Below are 21,995 nucleotides of genomic sequence, written 5' to 3' on the forward strand. Positions count from 1 at the left end.
TTGTCTTTCTCTGACCTATTTCACTCAGCATAATATTCTCCAGGTCCATCCACGTTGTTGCAAATTGTGGAATTTCATTTTTTATGGATGAAATAATATTCCATCATATATATATATGATGGAATATCTAACAAATAAATTAGTAAAGAAGATGTGCTGTTTATATACTGATCTGTACCTGGCCGCCCCACCTGTCTCTGTGTGTCTCACTGTTTTTTTCTTCTCTATTACCCTCAACTTGTTTTTAAACTAGGTTGCTTTCAGAAGACTAAAAGTTTCCCTTAAGTCCAAGCAATATATGTATATTATATATATACACACACCACTTTTCTTCTTTATCCAGTCATCTGTGGATGGACATTTAGATTGCTTCCATGTCTTGGCTATTGTAACATTTTTTCCCATTTTTTTTTAGATTCTACATTTAAGTGATATCTTATGGTCTTTTTCTTTCTCTTTCTGACTTACTTCACTTAGAATGATCATCTCCAGGTCCATCCATGTTGCTGCAAGTGGCAGTCTTTTATTCTTTTTCATGGCTGAATAGTATTCCATTGTATAAATATACCACAGCTTCTTTATCCAGTCATCTGTGGATGGACATTTAGGCTGTTTCCATGTCTTGGCTGTTGTTAATAGTGCTGCTGTGAACACTGGGGTGCAGGTGTCTTTTCAAATTAGAATTTTCAAGGTTTTGGGTTTTTTTCCCAGATAGATGCTCAGGAGTAGAATTCCTGGATTATTTAAAGATTTTAAGAGGAGCAGGTTAGGAAAGAAGCCGATGGACTGCTTGAAGATTTTTTGATACAGAACTCTGTACTCAGGTTTCTTTAGGTTAATTAATTAATTAATTAATCCGGTGGCTTTTAAACCACAGCTGGGAGCGTTTAGGACAGCACAGGGGTGTTCACGCTGCCAGCCAGGCTAGCAGGCGGAGAGCAGTTGTGAGCAGAGAGGAGGAGGAAATACATCCATATATATGCAGAACCAGCTGCTCCTAATTAACCAGGAACGATGGACGGGAAAAGTCACGGCTGAGTCAACACCGTCTTGGTGCCTGCTGGGAGTCTGGTTTGCTTTCAAGCTCAGTGTTAGAAAGAGCTACTGCCAAGACACCTCCCCACAGCAAGGGAGGGTGTTCGTGAATAGAGGGCAGAGAGACGCGGTCATTTCTACAGCGCCAAGGAGGCAAACTGCACAGTTTTCAAAAGAATCTACTTCACACGCAAGATATGTACTTGCACTTTCTTAAGATGAGACGACGGCAATTTAAAATGTGCCATTTTAGCTGTTGGGAGAGAGACCCGATGTGCATTCACTGTATGCCCGGATTCTGCAGATAATAATAAATATTTCACCATCTTCTCCAGACATCGTAGCATATGTTTGATACAAAATTCATTTCCTCGTGTTGGTGACGCATGATACAAAACATGATACAAACGTGATACAAAATCACTCCTGTATCTTGGGATCGTGTCAGCCAGATCTTTACAAAATGGTGCTAGTATTGAGAAACGTGTCTGAGTAGAACTCTTCTTATCTTTAAATTTGTAAAAATTTTTATGTTGAAGTGCAGTTGATTTACAATGTTATATTCGTTTCTGGTGTCAGCCCAGTCATTCAGTTGTACATACATATATATATACATATTCTATTTAATATTCTTTTTCACTGTAGGTGGTTACAGGATACTAAATATAGTTCCCTGTGCTGTACAGTAGGACCTTGTTGTTTATCTGTTTTACATATAGTAGTTTGTATCTGTTAATCCCAAACTCCTAATTTATCCCTTCCCCCCCATTTCCCCTTTGGTAACCATAACTTTGTTTTCTATGTCTGTGAGTCTGTTTCTGTTTTTTAATTTAATTTATAATTGGCTTATTTTAACTATTATTTTTTTATTTTGGGGGGAGGAGTAATTAGATTTCTTTATTTTTAGAGGAGGTACTGGATATTGAACTCAGGATCTCGTGCACGCTAAGTATGCAGTCTACCAGTGAGCTAGACCCTCCCCTTCTCTGTGAGTCCCTTTCTGTTTTGTGAGTAAATTCATTTGTATCATATTTTAGATTCTACATGTAAGTAATATCATATGGTATTTCTCTTTCTCTGATTTACTTCAATTAGTATGATAATCTCTATGTCCATTCATGTTGCTTCAAATGGCATTATTTCATTCTTTTTTATGGCTGAGTAGTATTCCAGTGTATACATATACCACAGCTTCTTTATCCAGTCATCTGTCAATGGACATTTAGGTTGTTTCCATGTCTTGGCTATTGTAAATAGTGCTGCTGTGAACACTGGGGTGCATGTATCTTTTCAAATTAGAGTTTCCTCCAGATACATGCCCAGGAGTGGGATTGCTGGATCATATGGTAGCTCTATTTTGTTTTACTGTTCTTGGTAGGAACTGGGGGGGACATGAGAAGACGCACAATCCAGTTTCATATGTTGAGTTTCCTGAGCAAGAGAGTGTTTGTGAAATATCAGAAGAAAAGCATAGAACTTGAAGGTTTGGCATTCAGCAAAGACAGGTTAGGGCCGCTGGAAGGTGCGTCTCTCCAGCTTTATGCCTTTGCCTGTGATGAAGTTAGTACCATGTTATGGCCTCCTGAGCTGTGTGACACGGAGCAGTTGACTTAACCTCTCTGGTCCTCACTTTCTCATCTATAAAGTGGAGGTAATCAGAGAACTCCTTTCATTTTCCATGAGTGAATTGTCAGGTGCTAGTAATTGTCAAATGGAATGAAAGTTCATGTGTGGTTGAAGCTCCCCTTTCTCCCGGTGCTCTGAGGCAGACCCTACGGCTTGGACGTCATTTCTTGTTGTACACTTTGAAAGAGGTCACCTGTCGCAACTGGTCTAGATTTAAAAGGCTTTATTCTAGGTAATTCCGTGATAACTTTTTTTTGAATCCCACTTTCTCCCCCCGACCCCCGTACAATTTCACGTGGTTCTCCTTTCTCTTGATTTCATTTGGTTCACTTATATTTTCCTAGAAGTTGAAGGGAATTTCCATCAGTGTTTAGTTTGGGGGAGAGACTTCGAAAGCAGAAAAGCAAAAGAAAACTTTCAAAATATGCTTCCAAATTTTAAAAAGTCAAAATGACGAGCAGTGTGTACAATATGATCTCACTTTCACAGTTTTAAATAGCATAAATGTGTAAAAAGCCTGTAAACTCAATAGCCATATAGTCACAGTAATATTTCAAGGTAAGACTGAAGACTCTGCTTTTATCCTTCTTGCAAATTCTGTGTAATTCGAACAATACAATAATTTTTTAAAAATCTACACGTGCCCTTTGGGAGAAAACGTCCAAGTGTGCAGATACTGGGCTGGGTGTTCATGTAGTCCTTCCCCGTCCCTGCCCTGCCCGCCCCTCTCTGCCCCCGTTCCCTGGTGCACCTCCCCACTCTCGGTCCAGGCCCAGCGTCCTACTAGCCGGCTTCATTTTCATCTCCGAATGCATCCCTCTCTTGTCTTTCTCCCCTGGGCTGGCGGAGCAACCCTGGGCTGGCGGAACAACGCAGTCACAGCCCCACCTGACCGCAGCCCGAAGCCCGTCCTGGCTCTCCTCTTCCCGGAGGCTGGCTTCGCACCTCCCCGCTGCATGTCAGAACTCCCAAGACCTGGCTGCCGGCAGGAGACAATGAGTGTGCTCTGCAGGGTCGTCCTTTTGGTTAATAAAGAGTAGGCAGCAGGTGCTAAGGGCTCTGAGGAGACTGTGGACGAAACAGTTGCCCAGGCTGAAGATGGAAACTTACATACACATACACACATATACATATACACACACATGTATACACATACACACACATATATACACACATATACATATATACACACATACATACACACATATATACACATATACACATGTATACATAAATATACACATGTATACGTATGCACGCACATATATATACATACACATACGCACACATATATACACATACAAATACATATACACACAAATATATATACACACACAAATATACACACTCACATATATACACATATACACACACATACACATACACGCACATATACACACACATACACATACACACATGCAAATACACACATATATACACATACACACACTTATGTATACACATAAACACACATATACACACACACTTATGAATACATAGACACACATACATATATATACATAAATATATATACATAAACATTAAAATGTGTGCATGTGTACATATGTGCTATAGATATGCTATATTAACACATATATAGTAAATATACATACATGTACATGTATGTGTATATGTAAGTATACATCATATACATGCATGTGTATCTTTTTCTTACTTATATATAAATATATATACAAAATTCCCCAGCCTTCTTATATATGTGTATATATAATTTATATATCACATCTTATGTGACAAAAAAAGTATGCACTTATATGTAATATATCTATACATACATTTCGTATTAATATATGTATTAATATACATTAATATATAAACATATTATGTATTGTACATAGAATATGATACATATTAATATAATGTATTAATGTTACAGTGCATATAAATATAAATTTTATTTATATAAAAAATATATAACAGTACATATATATCTATGCATTTATATTTTATATATTGCATATACAACATATATAATTTTCTCAGACTCTAACTCTGTTATGTTAATGCAATCCTTTCCCCCCACGCTCCCCCCAAAAAAGGTGGGCACTAAAAGAAAGGGAATTTCAAGTCCTGTGCACCTTACACAGCAGCAACAACCTGGACTGATAGTAACCACAGTATCTTATTGCTCGGTATTCTGTTTCGGGCTTTTTCTATAGACACAACATGTATTTAAGGGGGCACTGTCTTCCTTATCTGTGCCCTTCCATGCTACTGCCTCTCTTTCCACTAAAAAAGAATAAAAGGACGTGGATGCTCACCATCATGTCTGAGGCGGGTCCAGACGGCGCGATCCCTTGAGCCGCGCACCTGCGCAAGCGAGCATCCCACAGACACACGTCAAAGCGACGGCTGCTCGTGATCTCCCCTGTCGCCTCCCGCAGCCCACGGGCTCTGCTGGACACGGACCTCTCGCCCTCTCTTCTCCTCCAGCACTTCAGTGACCCAGGCGGGCAGAGAGAGGACTGGATCCAGCTCGGCGGCAAAAAACACCCCAGAGGCAAGGGCGGAAGGGAGGTCGTGGTCACCGGTGTCGCAGTCAGACTCTTATCTTGAGAGCGCTCACCTGAAGTTGAGGCTTCACAGCTCAGGTCCAGGATCACCTTTGGCCATCAGATACTTTGCTGATTTCATTCTTATCTTTCTGTCAGCGGAGGCGCTGCTGTCTTGAAGGACTAAAGAGAGTCTGCCTTTCGAGGGAATCCTTTCTGAAGTGTCTCCGGCATCGCTTTGGTGGCATAACTGGTTTTTGTGTGTGACAAGACACCTCTCGGTTTCTGACATGTAATAGAGAAATGCGTTCCAGGCGTAGAAGACGTTTGAATGCAGGACAGAGGGTTCCTTTGCAGAAATACAGTCATAGAAATGGTACTGCCTGCCTGGATTCGTGTATACAGCTGGTGCCCAGTGAAGGGCAGGGCTCCAAGCTCTCAGAACTGAAGCAGTGAGGAGGGGCATTGCTACAGGTGTCAGGGGGAACTCAGAAGGGCTTTTGCTCTTGAAGGAACACAATGTTTTATTTTTATTCAGCACCACCCGACGCCCTCACCCTGCCTGATGCTACCCCCTGTTCAATAAAGCGCTTCCTCGATGGTCCCTCAAACAGAGCTGCTTTGAAGTCGAGCCTCAGGGGATTCACGTGGAGCTCCTAAGAAGTCTACCGTCATGGCCACTAAAATTTTTGTCCCTGCCTTGTCTCCAACGTCACATCTTTTGCCGTCCAGCTGCTAAGCCTGCATGTAACCATTGGGTAAAGCCCAGCACACTCATAGTTGCTAAAGTCCAGCCAAGTCTTACTGTTGGCCAACATCTGGCCAGAATAAGGTCCGATGTCTCCAGCTGCTCGCTGCAGAACTCAGCCCCCACTTTGCAAAATGTGTTAGCTGTTGCATTCCTTTTTTGTTTGTTTGTTTGTTTGCTTTTTGCATGTTGGTGAAAAATAAGTCAGATGGAAGCAGCGTGCTCTGCGTGAAACTCTTCCAGATGTTGCTACCCAAACGTTCCACCCCTCCGGTTTCCCTCTGATGCACATGTGTGTCCCAACGCCGCCCTCTTCTTTAACAGGGCTGAGCTGCCTTCTGGACACAGAAGCAATGTCTTATTCGGGGTTCCTCGCGCAGAGAAGAGAGCAGTACCTCCGTGCTAACATTCCTTTCTGTTCCCTGGGATTCGTGTGCTTCACCGAGGGGTTTCCTACACTTTACCCCGGGAGGTGGACAAAGTCCTGTAAAAACGTCACGGAATTGAGAAGGATTATTAAAACACGTTTGACTGTTCATTGGAGGCACGGGGACAAAGGACTCACATCACAAAGGGTTATCACAAGTACTGCTAAGACACCACGGACGTTGGGGGTGGCCGGCGTCAGGACATCCCAAGCTCCCTCGCTGTGGTTTTCATGCTCACATCGGTCAGAACTGTCTCCAAGTCCCCTTTGGGGCCACTGCGAGGCACGCTCAGGGGGTCAGAGGCTTTTCCCACTGAGTGGACACTCTCGTGGTCCCGGGCGACCTGCCGGGCATTCGGCGAAGGGACACAGCAGATATGACATCATCTTTATACTGTTCGGTCTCAGGGGTCACCTGGTGATGAGGCTCTCCATGGCAAAAGACAGAAGGCATTTGCCGACTTGATTTTGGTTGGGGGATGTATCACTTACTACAGTCGTGCAGGCAGTTAAAAACAAGATATTCAGGGGACCCGGTGGCTTGCGTTATTCCAGTCCTCAAAGCTGGGGAAGTGTCTGGGATAAAATACCCCATTAGGTGTCCATCAGCCCTGCAGCCTCCTGTCCCCTAAACGAGGAGCAGACCCCGGGTACGAGGTACAGCCCCAGCGGGAAGCAGTGTCACTCCCTCGGCAGCTCACCCCTCAGCCCACTCCTGCTCCTTCTTTCCGACCTTCGTGTGGAACACCTGGCAAGCGGCCACTCACAGAGGGTCATCACTCACTCCCCTTTACTGCAGTTTCTCCTGCAGAGAGCGTCTCCCCTCTGCTTTCTTGGGTCAACCCCAGAGCAGGAGAACCATTCGATAGGAAAGGAGGGTCATGTCGGCCCCTTTTCTCATCAAGAGGAGACAAGACACGAGAGGAAAAAGCAGACTCTTACACGAGCAGTGGCGGGGAAATCTGATGCCACTCACTCCTGGGCGTGGCCGGTGTCCAAAGCTGGACATCTGGTTTCCAGGGTCCTGCACGGGGTCCTCCCAACCGCGGTTGGTCAGACTTGAGTTGAATCACTTGTCTTGGAGTCTCCCATCTGTGTCTGGCTTCACATGGATTTCTTCTCTTGCAACTCACCTGCTTTCTAGAAGTGGTTCTCTTGAGGACGGTGTCTTTCTAGGTGACCACAGAACACTTGTTTCTAGGATGTCCACCAGATCGCAGCTCACAGAGCCCTCTCTCCAGGAACCCTCCACCATCCTCAGCCTCCACCGTATTTGCTTCTCTGCCTGGCAGGTCATGAGTGAGGCTGGTGGGCTCATGATGGCAGAGTCTTTTAGCATCTTTGGACTGCGTCCTTGGTGGGGAACCGTGGCTCCCCTCCACGGACGACAGTGCCCCTCGTTCACTGGCGAGCGGTGTCGGCAAACCTTTCTGGTTGTCACTGTGAGAACAGAGAGGGGTTCTGGCATCTCAGGGATGGTCATAAGTGCCCTGCAACACATGGGACCACCCCACATGAAGAGTCACCTGCTTCCAGAATTCAACAGCGCCAACACCTGCTGACCCAAAGCGTTGCCTTCGTCACTTATGAGACAATCACTTTAGCCAGCCAGCTCTCCCTGGGGACACATTTGCCTCCAGGGGGACATTGGCTGTGTCTGGAGATCTCTCTGCTTGTCACACTTGAGGTTGTCACATCTAGAGGGTGGGGACCAAGCCATACTGCTCAGCATCCCTCAGTTCACAGAACAGCCCCCAGCGATAGGCGGTCAGCCCTCCGTGGTGTGGCTGGTGCTGAGGAACCTGGACATGTGGATGGCCCCGCATTAGGCTGTTCCTAGGACACTGGACATTCAGGAGCCAGGAGGAGAGATTTTTTGAAGCCATTTTTTAAGTCCCTGGATACAAATCCTCGCTTGGGTACTTCCAGCTCTGGCTGCGATCTTGGACACGTTCCTTAATCTTTCTGTGCCTCGAAAACCTTTGTTTCCCTTTGCCCCCCCGAGGTCTAGCACGGAAGACAAGCAAACAGCAGACGCCCGTGCAGGCAGAAGCCTGCCTTCATGCTGGACGTGGCGTTCTCAGGGTCTTTATCCCCAGTGGCAGTCATTCCTCATTGGCTTTACCTAGCCACAGGCGACGTCCCCTGCCTTCTCAGGACGTGTGCTCGCCAGCGGTCATCGCGCACACCTGTTTCCTGCTATTGGCGTGGACGGATAGCATCTCCACGTCTCCCTGTGAATGCTGCGTCCTGACGAAACCTTACTTCCTCGGCGTGCTTCCACTCCTGACCTATTCCTGACTTGTTCGTGGAGGACACAGCGGCCCAGGGAAGCCCCAGGCGTGCGAATGCCAGTCTGCCTCTCCTTTTCGAAACGACGAGGGTCCCCGAGGTGGGAAGAAAGTTCTCCGCCCTCCCTGTATTTCCTGGCCTCGGAGATGGAAGATTCCACCGTGACAGTACTGATCAAACCGTGAGGGGAAGCCGGTACGAGGCACTCAGTCCCAACAGAGAAATTTCAGTGTGCCAAGCCTAACGTTTAAGATTACTTATGCCATTGGGAGACTCACTTCCTGTGGCAGAAGGAACAGTCTGGTTAATTATTTTTTTTTCTTGGCAATTTCTTCCCATCGGTTTTTCATACTCTCGCCTTTGAAAAATTTCCCAAATTTGGGAAGTCTCCCAAATTTGTCATTTAAACCATTTAATTATGTATACATATATATATGTATAATATAATATGTATAAATAAATATGTATTTATATATATATATATATATGTCACATAGTGTGTCATCTTTTTTATATGACTTTCTAGGAAATTCATTTTCTGCTTAATTTTTAATTCCAGCAAGTGTGTGTATATATATCTATTTTTTAACTTAAAAAAATTATAAAATTTTTAAATAAAATAAAATTTTATTTCTTGTACTTAAGAAATTTTAAAAACTATTTTAGGGTTTTGTTTGTTTTTGGGGGTTTTTTTGTCGCATCACTGTTTCTAGAAGGACCGTTTTCTCTTATTCTCATAAGAGTCAATATTTTTTCAGAAATTATTACAATCTCCATTTCCTCCAAAGTCTGGCCTTCAGTTGTGAGTTTTTTGGGTTTTTTTAAGGACTTTATTAAGAGCAGTTTTAGGTTTAGAACAGAGCTGAGAGAAAGGTCCAGAGCTCTGCCGTAAAGCCCCAGCCCCTCGCCGCCACCGTCACCCATGTGTCCCGCCAGAGCAGCACGCCTCTGACCCAGGATGAACCCGCATGGATGCCGCACCACCGGAAGCCCGTGGCCAACGTCAGCACGCACTCTTGGCGGCGTACATTCTGGGGGTTTGGGCAACGTGTCCATCATTGCAGTGTCCTTCAGTGTAGTCTCACTGCCCCAAAAACCCTCTGTGCTCCCCTAGTTCCTGCCTCTCCATCCCGTGAACCTTGACAACCGTTGATCTGTCCACTTTCTCCATCGTCTTGCCTCTTCCAGAAGGTCATAAACTCAGAATCATGCAGTCTGTACGCTTTTCAGATGGGCTTGTTTTGCTCCATCAAATGCATTTAAGGTTCCTCCATGTCGTTCATGGCTCGGGAGCTCATTCCTTTTTAGCGCTCAGTAATATTCCATTGTCTACGTGGACCAAGGTTTGCGTATCGACTTACCTCCTGAAGATGGTGTGAGTTGGGAAACATTTGAATAAATACCCATGAAACATTGAAGATACGTAAGTGCTGGCCGTTACATAATTAGGCTGATACAATTTAGCGAGCGTATCAGACATTCTGTACCCCAAAGGGGCGCGATCACATACAGGTGAGTCCCTTCAGAAGCAAGACTCTTAACTGCAGTAAAATAAGACTGCTGGAACCTCTTGGATTTCTGCTCATTTTAAATTGCTTGAAAGCCCTCGGTAATTTATTTGCAATATCTTGCTCTGAGGCAGCCCTTAATCCTGAAGGAGGCGTTTATATTTGGAAACAGCCAAGGTTCTGTTAAGCACGGTCAGTAACCACGTTGCATAATGCAATTTTAAATGGAAAACAAGGTACAGCTATAAATAAATGTTAGCTTGATCCAGCTAGCTCTTAAGGCACATTGAAAAGAGAAAATCGAAACACTCTGAGGCACCTAAGTGCCACCTGTACGCTTCTCCAAATTGACTATTCTGAGGGATGGCATTCCTTGGGAGCTATGATTTGCACCATGCTTTTAAAAAATTAATTGAAGTGTAGCTGGTTTACAGTGTTGTGTTGGTTTCTGGGGTACAGCACAGTGATTCAGTTATACATACATATATGTATATATTCCTTTTCATGTCCTTTTTCATTCTAGACTATTACAAGGTATTGAATACAGTTCCCTGTGCTCTACAGTAGGTCCTTGTTGTTTATCTATTTTATATACAGTAGTGTGTGTCTGCAAATCCCAAATTCCTAATTTATCCCCCTCTTCCCCTTTACCCCCTGGGAACCACAAGTTTGTTTTCTATGTCTGAGTCTGTTTCTGTTTTATAAATAAGCTCATTTATCTCTCTCTCTTTTTTTAATTCCACATATAAGTGATATCATAAAATATTTTTCTTTCTCTTTCTGGCACCATGCTTTTTTTTGGAAAGCTCATTTTGCAGCCTCACCTTTTAAAAGTCTGTTTAATGAAATGATTCCTCGCTGTGTCGCGTATCTTCAACCTAATTTTGGCCAGTTGCACAGTCATCTATAACCCTCGATGCTAAAACCTAGGTAATGTGCTTTCTGTGGCATGAGGTCATTTTTCCCCCCAAAATGATATTATGAATCATTAAAAATTTCATAATATCATTTCCATAGAACTAACTCTGAATATCTCATGTGGCTTGATCAATTGCTAAAGATACAGTAGCAATTGCTGTAGATTTTTTGGAGTGCGGCAACAAATTATCACACATGCACCCAGGCACCCAGAAAAAAAAAAGTGTCCTGTAAGCTTCAGACGACGCTGTAGACGTGAGCATATGCGTGGAGTGTTTGTGGAGACCGCTCCGTTTTGGGTTAGAGTTTGCCATCTGGGAATGAGTGGACTCTGGGCTCTCAGCCGGCCGCTGGTCTTGTAGGGAAAGGTGCAAACTTAGGGGAGCCTGAAGGCTGGCATCCCTTCAGGGCCGGGAGGCTCAGTGGGGCTTCCCCCCACACTTCTCCTGGTTGCCTGGAAAAGCAGGACAGAGTTGCCCCTTCGCATTGTCCCTAGTGTCTCTCCAGTAACGTGGGATTTTATTCCATGGCAAGATGGACAGTTTAGAGGCACCCATCAGAAGCTACAAATGACAGAGGAACACACAGAGAAGGTAATTTACTCCACATTGATGCTGCAATTAGATTTACACTAATTTAACAACACGTCACCCCTGAAATACAACACCCAGAGAAGTTCCGACAGCTTCCATATTCGGTGCAATGTAAAAGCTTGAAGCAAATATTCCCGTGGCCACCCACCCTGTCAAGAAATAAAATGTGTACGTTCTCACAACAGCACCTGCTCTTTTCCTGTTACAACTCTGTTCCCACCCAGGTGGTAACTGTTATTCTGACTTTTATGCAGATGACTTCTGTGTTGTCTGTGTAGTTTCCCACCAATATAAGCAAACCCAAATCACAGAAATTAAATTCTATGTGTTTGGGGACTTTAAATGAATGGAGCCTTGCCTTCTTTTCTGCTGCATTCTTTTCATGCATGATCGTGTCTTTAAAAGTCCGTATGTGTTGTTTTATGCAGATCTACCCCATTCGTGTTCATTCCTGTATAGTATTCCATCCCATGACTGTCTGAGAATCCATTTGACCATTGTATTGCTCACAGACACATGTATTATTACAGCCTTGGCTGTTACAATCCTTAATGTTGTAACAGTTCTTTGAAATATATCTTCATTTCTAACGAGCGTAGACAAGAATGAACTGTTCACCAACATGGGAATAAATGTTTTCACCAGCAGCATGAAATCTGCACCAGCAAATTTGGGCTTTCAGAATTTTGTTTTCTTTTTATACTCTAGTGGGCGTAGATGGACGTTTACAGCGTTTGTAATTTATGGTTTCCTGAGGTTGAAGCATTTCCATATCCCTACGGGCCATTTTATTTCCTGTCTGGTGAAGGGTCCTTTTATCGGTTTTTCCGTGGGCTTGTCTGTCTTTTTCTTCTTGATGCATTTTGATGAGTGCGCTTCAACAATTACATGAATTGCAAATGTCTCATATCCTCTAGATCGCCTTTTGCCCTCTTTAAAGATTTCTTTTCGTGAACTGGAAGTTCTTAAAATTAGTTAATTGACTTTACAACCATTTTGGATTAATGCATTTGCAAATTTGTTTAAAATAACTTTAGGATTAATGCATTTGCAAATTTGTTTAAAATAACTTTAGGATTAATGCATTTGCAAATTTGTTTAAAATAACTTTTCCCACCCAAAGATGTGAGCGTATCTTTCTATGTTGTCCTAAAAAGCTTACTTTTGTCTTTGATATTACAGTTCCAGTGGAGTAGATATGTTTGTGTTGTCTGGGTAACGGGTACAATTTATTTTTCCATTCAGATAATTAAACATCACAGTAACATTTATCAAAAAGAAAAGCATTTCTCCACTATACCCAAAGTTCTTTTCGTTTCTTTGTCTACCTCTGTGTTGATATTTTGTTTCTTAAATATTGTATTTTATAATAATTCACAATATAGCACATAGCAAGCTTTCTCCCCTTGTTTTGTCAGTGAGTATTAGCTATTTTTGAAATTTTGCATAAACTTTAGAATCTCTCCTTGGGAAAAGAAACAAACCAACACCTGATTTTCAAGTAAGTATTTAATTCATCTTGGTCAGATCCGGCTTATTGGACACCTTTCAATATTGAATAGACCAATTCATGAATATAGTATATCCTTAATACTAATTTAAGTATGTTTATTTTTTTTCTCAGAACTGTTTTACAGAATTCTAAATAGAGGTCTGGTACACATTTTGCTTAATTGATTTCTAGGAATTGATGTTTTCAGATCATCTTTTTGAAAAAGGCTCCATTTTCCTGCTGTTGCTGCAATATAAAATATATTATCTTTGTTTAATATTGACTTTATACTCAGCGAATATATTACATTCTTATTGTTTGGGATTTTCTACATGCACATGTCTCATCTGTGACTAAAATCAAATTTAACACTTCCTCTTTCAATCTTTATACATGTTTATTTATCTCCCTTTACTGCAGTAAATAAGACCTAAGTGCAGTCAATCTCAAATAGAAACAAGGATGTCAGTGTTTCTTTTTTTAATGTCCGGCTTCAAAGGCAGTGTTTCCGGCATTTAACCAGCTGGGATGACTTCCACCAAAGGCTTTTACTTGAGAATTTGTATCACATAGAGCAGTTCCCTTCTATTCTTAGTTGGCTAAAATCTTTGCACACGGCTGTTACATTTTATCATCATATATTTGTAAATGTGTTCAGTTGGTCATCTTTTTTTCTTAATTTTGTTAATGTATTGATTTTCTTTGATATATATGTGCACACCATTTAGATATATTGTAACACGTGTTATATTATATTAGAATATAATGAGAATGTTTATGTATTCTAATATGAATACAACTTTGTGTGCTGGAGTTAAACCGAAATTGGTAGCAATAAATTCTTAACACTTTTCGTATGTTACTAAATATTGGTCACACGTGACTTGATTTATCATTTCTTAGTCCTGTTCGCTGCTGGGTTTGGAGTGCATGTTATACTATCAGAGAACAAATTAAGAGACAGTTCAGTTTGCTTAAGGCTGAGAATATGTCTCCCTTAATATTTCCCAGAACCGATGCGTGTAGCCATTTCTGCATAGAATGTCATGAGTTCTGACACCTAATTTGAAATCCTCGGTGATTATGGGACCCTTCAGGTTTTCTGTTTATTTCTGGGTCAGTGGTGTTAGGTAGGCTGTATTTCTTAGAAGTTTTTCCATTTCTTTTAAATTTTCAAAGTTAGCAAAATACAGAAATTAATAATTCTTCTTTTTATCTTTTAATGGCTGTAGGCATATCTTGATATTCTGTTAGCTTTTCTTATTCCCCAAATATGTATGCCCTCTTGCTTTATTGGTATAACTCATCCTTTTGGCTCTTTGATTACACTCACCAGTGAACCGACTTGTGTTCCTTTTCTTTACTATATGTTGATTTAATTTCATTAATCCCTATCCTTAATTTTTCCTCCTCATTGATCTTATTATTGCTTTATTATCTTCCTGAAATATAAGTGTATTTTATTAATTTTCAAATATCCTCATTTCTGAAATCTGACTGTATACCCATGAACTTGGCTCAGGAAACGCACTTAGCCAGTGACCGGTTCTTTAACCCTTACAGATGGGGTGAGTGAGATTTGCTCCTTCTGATAAAACATTTTGTAATTCCTACTCTGAGTTTTCCTTTGACTTGTGAAATTTTTTTTTTTTCAGAGAGGATTCTTTGCTTTCCAAACAGATGTTTTTCTAAGTTACATTTTAAACTTTTGAGTCCTTGTCGATGTGTTTTGCCTGCGTGAGGAGAGTATTTTGTAGTAACGATTTGGAATGGTGTGTTTCCATCTAATAACGCAAGCTGTTATCTTGTGCACATATTCTGTGATTTTACTGATAATTTCCAAGCTCTATCAGTTACTAAGATAAGCCTGTTACGTTTTCCCGTGATGGGATGGATTTTCCCGTCTCTATGTTTTTATGAACCTTTATTTTGTGTGTATTATGTGCTTATCAATTTAGTGCCTGGAATTTGTAGCGCTCGGTGGCTGTTTGGAATTCTTACCGTCATGCACGGCTCCTCTTTACGTCTGTTACAGCTTTGGGCCTTCATGTCTGTTCAGCTTCGTAGGAATACTGTCATATTTTTGTTACTAATCCCGTTGAATATAACGTTTCCATGTTTTTTACTTCTGGCCTTTTTCATAGCTCATGTTTTAATTGTGTCTTTTGTAGGTGGTGTATATCAGGGTCTGCTGATCTTTGCTTTTTACCTGTAGATCCACCAATATTTGCTTTTAATTTTTGGTATCTTTGTGTTAAACCTTCTGTCCTAAATGTGTGCTTTTGCTACCATACTTTGGTTTTTCCCTTTCCTTTTTCCTCTCCTTAAATTGTTTTTTTTTCTTTTTAATCATTCTGTTCTCTTGCTCCCTGCCTTCCCCACTATGCAGAGAGTTAAAACACTCTGCCTGTTTTCTTTCAGTGGAGAACGTTGCAAATTACAACATGGATCCTAAACAGAATCATGAATTTTAATTAATACAACTGCCACGTCTATGAAAATGCTACATATTAAATATATTTTCACTCCATGTTCATCCATCTGGCTTACCTGTTATAACTGCCTTTTGATTTTCCATGTGTGTGTTTTAGGAGTCTCACCGGAACCACGTGTTTATTTAATTTACTCAACATTAATTTTAATTTCCCCCGAGTTAACATCATTTTGTTTATTTTTTATTACCTCTTGAGCCTCTGACTTCATCTGTGAGAATTCTCTTCACAAAATCTAATGATCTAAAATGTTTTTTAGTGCTCGTGAGCTGTTGAGAAACCTCAGCTTGCTCTGAAAGTATCCTGTGATGCCCTCTTCTTGACCAGCTGTCCTCGCTGAATTTTATTTGGCAATTCTTTCCTTTCGGCCGTCAAGGAAACCATTCTCCTAGTCTCTGGACTTTATTGCTACTATAGAGCAATATTTACTCCTTGGAAAATGATTCCTTCGCTCAAGTCTATATCCCATGGGTGTTTCAAAGGTTGTTTGTGTTTGAGTCTCTGCAGTTTTACTGTAATGCAACTAGTTATGGCATTCTTTTAATTTCTCCAATTAGAATTCCTCAATCATCTGAACGTCTGTAGTATTGCTTTTTTGAGGTTCTGAGAATTCTCAGTCCTCCCTTCTTCAAGTATCACTGCTGGGTTTTTTTTTTTCTGCTCTCCTATTGGTAATCTAATTGCACACCTCCCAGACTTTCTCTCTGGGACTCCATTTTTACCCTTTCTTTTGTATTTTCATCCAATTTTATTTTTGAACTTCACTCAGTGCTGTTTTTTCCCTCTGGACCTATAGTTCATTTCGCTAATTCTCTTTCCTTCTGTATGTAACGTGTGGTTCAACCAGTGCACCAAATTCCTAATTCTGTTAACGTCTTTTTTTACCCTTCTAGAATTAATTTTTGTTGCTACATATAATTTCCACATTTTTGGAATTCTCCCATTTTGTCTTTTTTGAGTACGTTCTCCCCAGTTACCTTAAATACCACTTCACAGATTTCCTGCGTCTCAGTCACCCTGGTTCTGTTTCTCTTTCTTGGTTGTTGACCTCACTGTCTGATATCTTCATGGGCCAAGTATTCTGACTATGCATCTCTCTGAAATTCTCATTCTGTTTTCCCTATTTCTAACTCTCCTTTCTATATTCTCTATCTTAAAAAAAAAAAAAATCTTTCCATGACACATTCTGGGTCATTTCTTCTCACCTTTCCATAAATTCACTCATTTTTTTCTTCAGCTTTTTCTCATCTTGTCTGAAGCTGACCCACTGTGCTGAATTTGCTTTTCTTTGGATACTGTCATCCAGAATTTCCACTTGATCTTTTAAGGTATCTTTTACCCTCTTTTGGAATTGTTTTTCACTCCCTGAAGAGTTCTTGAAATTCTTTGAAATTTTTTTTTCCATAAAAAACTGGGTTATCATGCACTCTTACTTGCACAGGGCATCCTTTTTTAGTGACTTATTTCTGTTACTTCTTATCTGTGGCTTCTTGTTTCTTTCTTTACATGCTTGGTCATCTTTGTGAACTGGTCATTGTATTTGAAAACATTTTTTGTTGTTTTTTTAATCTATTTTTATATATAGTGATTAACCTTTACAAATCTCAAACTCCCAAATTTATGTCTTCCCACCCCCTTTCCCTGATAACCATAAGATTGTTTACTATGTCTGTGAGTCTGTTTCTGTTTTGTAAAGGAGTTCATAGTGTCCTTTTTTCCTTTTTTTTTTTTTAGATTCCACATATAAGTGATATCATATGGTATTTTTCTATCTCTTTCTGGCTTACTTCACTTAGAATGATGATCTCCAGGTCTATGCATGTTGCTGCAAATGGCATTATTTTGTTCTTTTTTATGGCTGAGTAGTATTCCATTGTATAAATATACCACATCTTCTTTATTCTTTATCAAGTCATCTGTCGATAGACATTTAGCTTGTTTCCATGTCTTGGCTACTGTAAATAGTACTGCTGTGAACACTGAGGTGCATGTATGTTTTCAAATTAGAATTCACTCCAGATATATGCCCAGGAGTGGGATTGTCGGATCATATGGTAAGTCTATTCCTAGTCTTTTGAGGAATCTCCATACTGTTTTCCACAGTGGCTGCACCAAACTGCATTCCCACCAGCAGTGTAGGAGGGTTCCCTTGAAAAATAGAACATTAATAGTCATAAAATTGATAATTGGATTAATGGTTTCTCACTCCAGGGCAGATGACCTATGGGTATTAAAACTCCAGTTTCCTTCATCCATCCAGACTTGCTATTCTCTGATTTTTTTTTTTAGATATGGTGGAGGTCACCTTCAAGCCCCTAGGAAGCCTGAATTTGCACGTGTTTCCCACTTGCCCTGAGGGTGAAGCCCGTGGAGGGAGGGAAATAGGAGGGGGAACTTATTAGATGGCATACTTTCAACAGAGAGTGGGCTTTGGCACCTGTCCCCTTCTGCAACATTTTCTTCCTGAATGGAGAGTTCTTTGGGGCAAAGCTGCTTTGTGTGCTGAGTGTCCTACTGGTCTACCTACCTTTCTCATCACTTTCTCATCAGTGTTGATACTGTAATCACTGAGTGTGATTTCAACTCTGGATTTTTAAGATGTTTTGGATCATGCAAATTTTAACTTGTTCTCAAAAAGGGGGTTTGAATACCCAAGTCTGTTCCCACACACTATCGATGTCTGATTTATTCTGATCTTAACACGAATAAGAAGACAGGAGACACCAGTTGATAGTGATAATGCAGAATATTGTATTAGAGCTGTGGTCTCTTTAGAGTAGTTTAGAATTCAGAGAATAACTACTTTATTTTCCAGGCATTAAATAGGCAGTCTTATTCCTAGCAACTCAATCTTCAAAGAAATCTCAGACAGTTCATCATCATTTAACAAGACAGCACATGCTAGTTGGATTTTAATTAGGATTTATGTTACTGCTGGAGTTATGGATGAGAAGATATTTTCATTAACATTTCTCTGTGAAACACTGAGTCATACTCTTGGTTTTTCACAAGTCTCTTTCTACTTTTCAATCAATATTGGAGTGTTTCCTGGGAAATCAGAGTTTGGCTGTAGCTTTATTTGAGAGTGTTTCATCTTTTAAAATGCATGGTGAAGAGCCATTTTAGTAATACACTCATGGGTGTTTTAAGTAGAAATTACTAGAGCCAGGGTTTCATTTAAAATTCAGGTATTTAAATTTTCCCCATCAAAATGCCCTCCTTCATATTTGCATAATTTTATGTAAGATCGTTGACCTCAAAGATTTATGGCACAGTTACCACCAGCTGCTGTATGTGAGTTAACTGATTTAACAGTAGCTAATTTGCAGAGTGACTATGAGGGATACACAACACCGTGCCTTTCCTTGGACTTAGCCGGCTTCGTCATCTATATTAAATAATCCATAAATAACGGTATTGTCACCGTAGATCTACGATCTGTCCTATAGCAGTGCAATTATGTTTGAAATCCAGGCGCAGGAGAAAAAGAATAATGGTGTATTTTATGCCCAAAGTAAAATTTATTGGTAAAGGAACAAAAACGCATTTTCCAAGGAATGCAGATTAGGCTTTTGTATCGATCCTTTTGAAGATCTGGCCCTGCTTGGGAACCTGTCACAACTGAGTTGCCCGACTTGAAATGCAAATCGACTTTCAAATCCTGCAGCATTGACCGTGTTTCAGTAGCAGGGAATTTCAGTTCACGTGGGTGAGACACTCACTCAGTGGACCCACACCAACTGCACAAATCGTAACATTCATTCACGAGCTCAGGGGAGCAGGAGTTGACCCTTTTACCAGGTGTTCAATAACAAGCAGAAAGAAGAATAAGCTAAAATGTTATCAGGACGTGCACAGATACTTTGGAAATGGGGAAAATTGCAAAAGGTTCCTCTTTCTCAAGAAAATCTCATAGCACAATGCTTCCACTCTGTCATGGATAATGAGTTTTTGTTTTTGTTTTGGGGGGTTTTTGGTTGTTTGTCTTGTATTTCCAATCCATCGCAGAAAGGTAATTTGATACATGAATATGTAAACTGAATAGTGAAAAATCTGACAACGTATATGCCAGGTCAGTGCAGGGAGAAACTTTTGCAGGAGTGGGTATTTACACCTTAAAATCATATACTATGAACTATTAAAATAACATAAAGAGAGTCTATTTTTTAAATTTTTTATTGAGTTATAGTCAGTTTACAATGTTGTGTCAATTTCCAGTGTAGAGCACAATGTTTCAGTTATACGTGAACATACATATATTCATTGCCACATTTTTTTTGCTGTGAGCTACCACAAGATCTTGTATATATTTCCCTGTGCTATACAGTATAATCTTGTTTATCTATTCTACAGATGCCTGTCAGTATCTACAGATCTTGAGCTCCCAGTCTGTCCCTTCCCACCCCCCTCCCCCCTGGCAACCACAAGTCTGTATTCTATGTCTGTGAGCCTGTTTCTGTTTTGTATTTATGTTCTTTTTTTTTTCTTTAGATTCCATATATAAGTAATGTCACATGGCATTTTTCTTTGTCTGTCTGACTTACTTCAGTTAGAATGAGGATCTCCAGGTCCATCCATGTTGCTGCAAATGGCATTATTTTACTCCTTTTTATGGCTGAGTAGTATTCCATTGTATAAATATACCACAACTTCTTTATCTAGTCATTTGTCAATGGACGTTTAGGTCATTTCTATGTGTTGGCTATTGTATATAGTGCTGCTATGAACATTGGGGTGCAAGTGTCTTTTTGAATTAGAGTTCCCTCTGGATATATGGCCAGGAGCAGGATTCCTGGGTCATATGGTAAGTCTATTTTTAGTCTTTTGAGGAATCTCCATACTGTTTTCCGCAGTGGCTGCACCAACCTGCATTCCCACCAGCAGTGTAGGAGGGTTCCCCTTTCTCCACAGCCAAAGAGAGTCTGTTTAAATCTAGGTATATACTTTAAATAGTAAATCTGGTTTGCACCCAAAAATGCAGTTAATTTTTTGCCTGTAAATTTTCTGTTTTATTAGCATTTTTAATCATGCAGAAAATTAAAATATAGCGATGTTGATAGTATGCTTGATCCTATGATTTGTTTATTAAATCTTGTTTTGAAATCCAGTTGCTGTGGGTGGGGAGGGCTGTGTGCAAACTCTGTATTTTCTGCTCAATTCCGCTGTGAACCTGAAACTGCTCTAAAAGGTAAAGTCTATTAGTTAAAAAAAAAATCAGGATAAAAGGGGAAAAAAAAAAGAAATCCAGTTGCAGGTGTTCATTGGAAGATGTTTTAAGTGAGATGGGTTCAGAAGTTTTAATACTTTGAAACCTTTGAAGGGTAAACATGTGCCACAAAGCAAGTGACTGTCAGGAATCTGCTACCAGGTGCTTGTCAATTTGAGAGCGTCTAGATTATTTTTAAATTATTTATTTATTTATCCAGGAATATTTGTTACATATTTCAGGACTTTCTTACTGAAATATTTTACCAATATGTAGTGGATACATATTTTTATCTCTGCCAATATTTCTTTTTTTTTCCTTCAGCTTTATGGAGGCATAAACTTGGCCGATGTATCTTTATTTCTCCCTGACCCTTACTCTTGCTATGAAGCCTGGCGTATCTAGAAAATTATGACTAGTGAAGCAATTTTAGTTTCATCCCATTCTCTTCTGTCTCATCTATGAAAGAAAATAAATTGTGTAATCATTTACCTTATAAAAGGCAGTTTTGCTTCGCTACTTCTGTTGGGGACTGGAACAGAAACGGATTTATGGAGATACGTTGGACCTTTCTCTTTAAATAGTCTACGTTAATGGGAATTTGACGTTCCCCTCCGCGAGACCACCTTTGAGAAAATGACCTACACTAAATATGTGTTTATTAATATTCTTCGAATGTATGAGCACAGCACTATTGGACACTTTTAAAAAAATATTTCAATACCACAGGCACATAGGACCCCTTCAGAAGTTTTATGAAATCGTTCGTCTTTCTTTTATCCTCATGAGGGAAACTCATAATCGGAATGTTCCTCCATCGGACCTGTTTCTCTGGAAGCCGAGAGCCAGGAGACAGAGACAGATTTTACTCTTTATCTTTCCAACAAGGCTTTGGAGACTTAAAATGAAGTGCCTTAAACACCCTAACATGGAGATCTCCCAAAGCACAGTCATGCGTGGGGTCCAGAGGAAAGACAGTTGAGCTGGAAGTTCTCTGTTCACTTTCCAGTGCTCTAATCTAAGCAGAGGAGCCGTGGCAGGGGACCGTTCATTTTCTTTCCTTGAGAGCAATACAAAAGCAGAGAAACACATTAACCAAAGGGGAAGACTCTTCAGTGTCTATTACTTCCTCTCCCAAAAGGAGT

General features: G+C 40.5%; 1 protein-coding gene across 5 annotated transcripts in view; it reads left to right on the forward strand.

Moving 5' to 3' along the window:
* LOC105091671 (neuroligin-4, X-linked) overlaps positions 1-21,995 on the forward strand; it is a 302,749-nt gene that overhangs the window by 201,397 nt on the left and 79,357 nt on the right. The gene's annotated exons all lie outside the window — the stretch shown is intronic.

The sequence above is a fragment of the Camelus dromedarius genome, chromosome X, assembly GCF_036321535.1.
Source record: "Camelus dromedarius isolate mCamDro1 chromosome X, mCamDro1.pat, whole genome shotgun sequence".
In the NCBI taxonomy this organism is placed as follows: Eukaryota; Metazoa; Chordata; class Mammalia; order Artiodactyla; family Camelidae; genus Camelus; species Camelus dromedarius.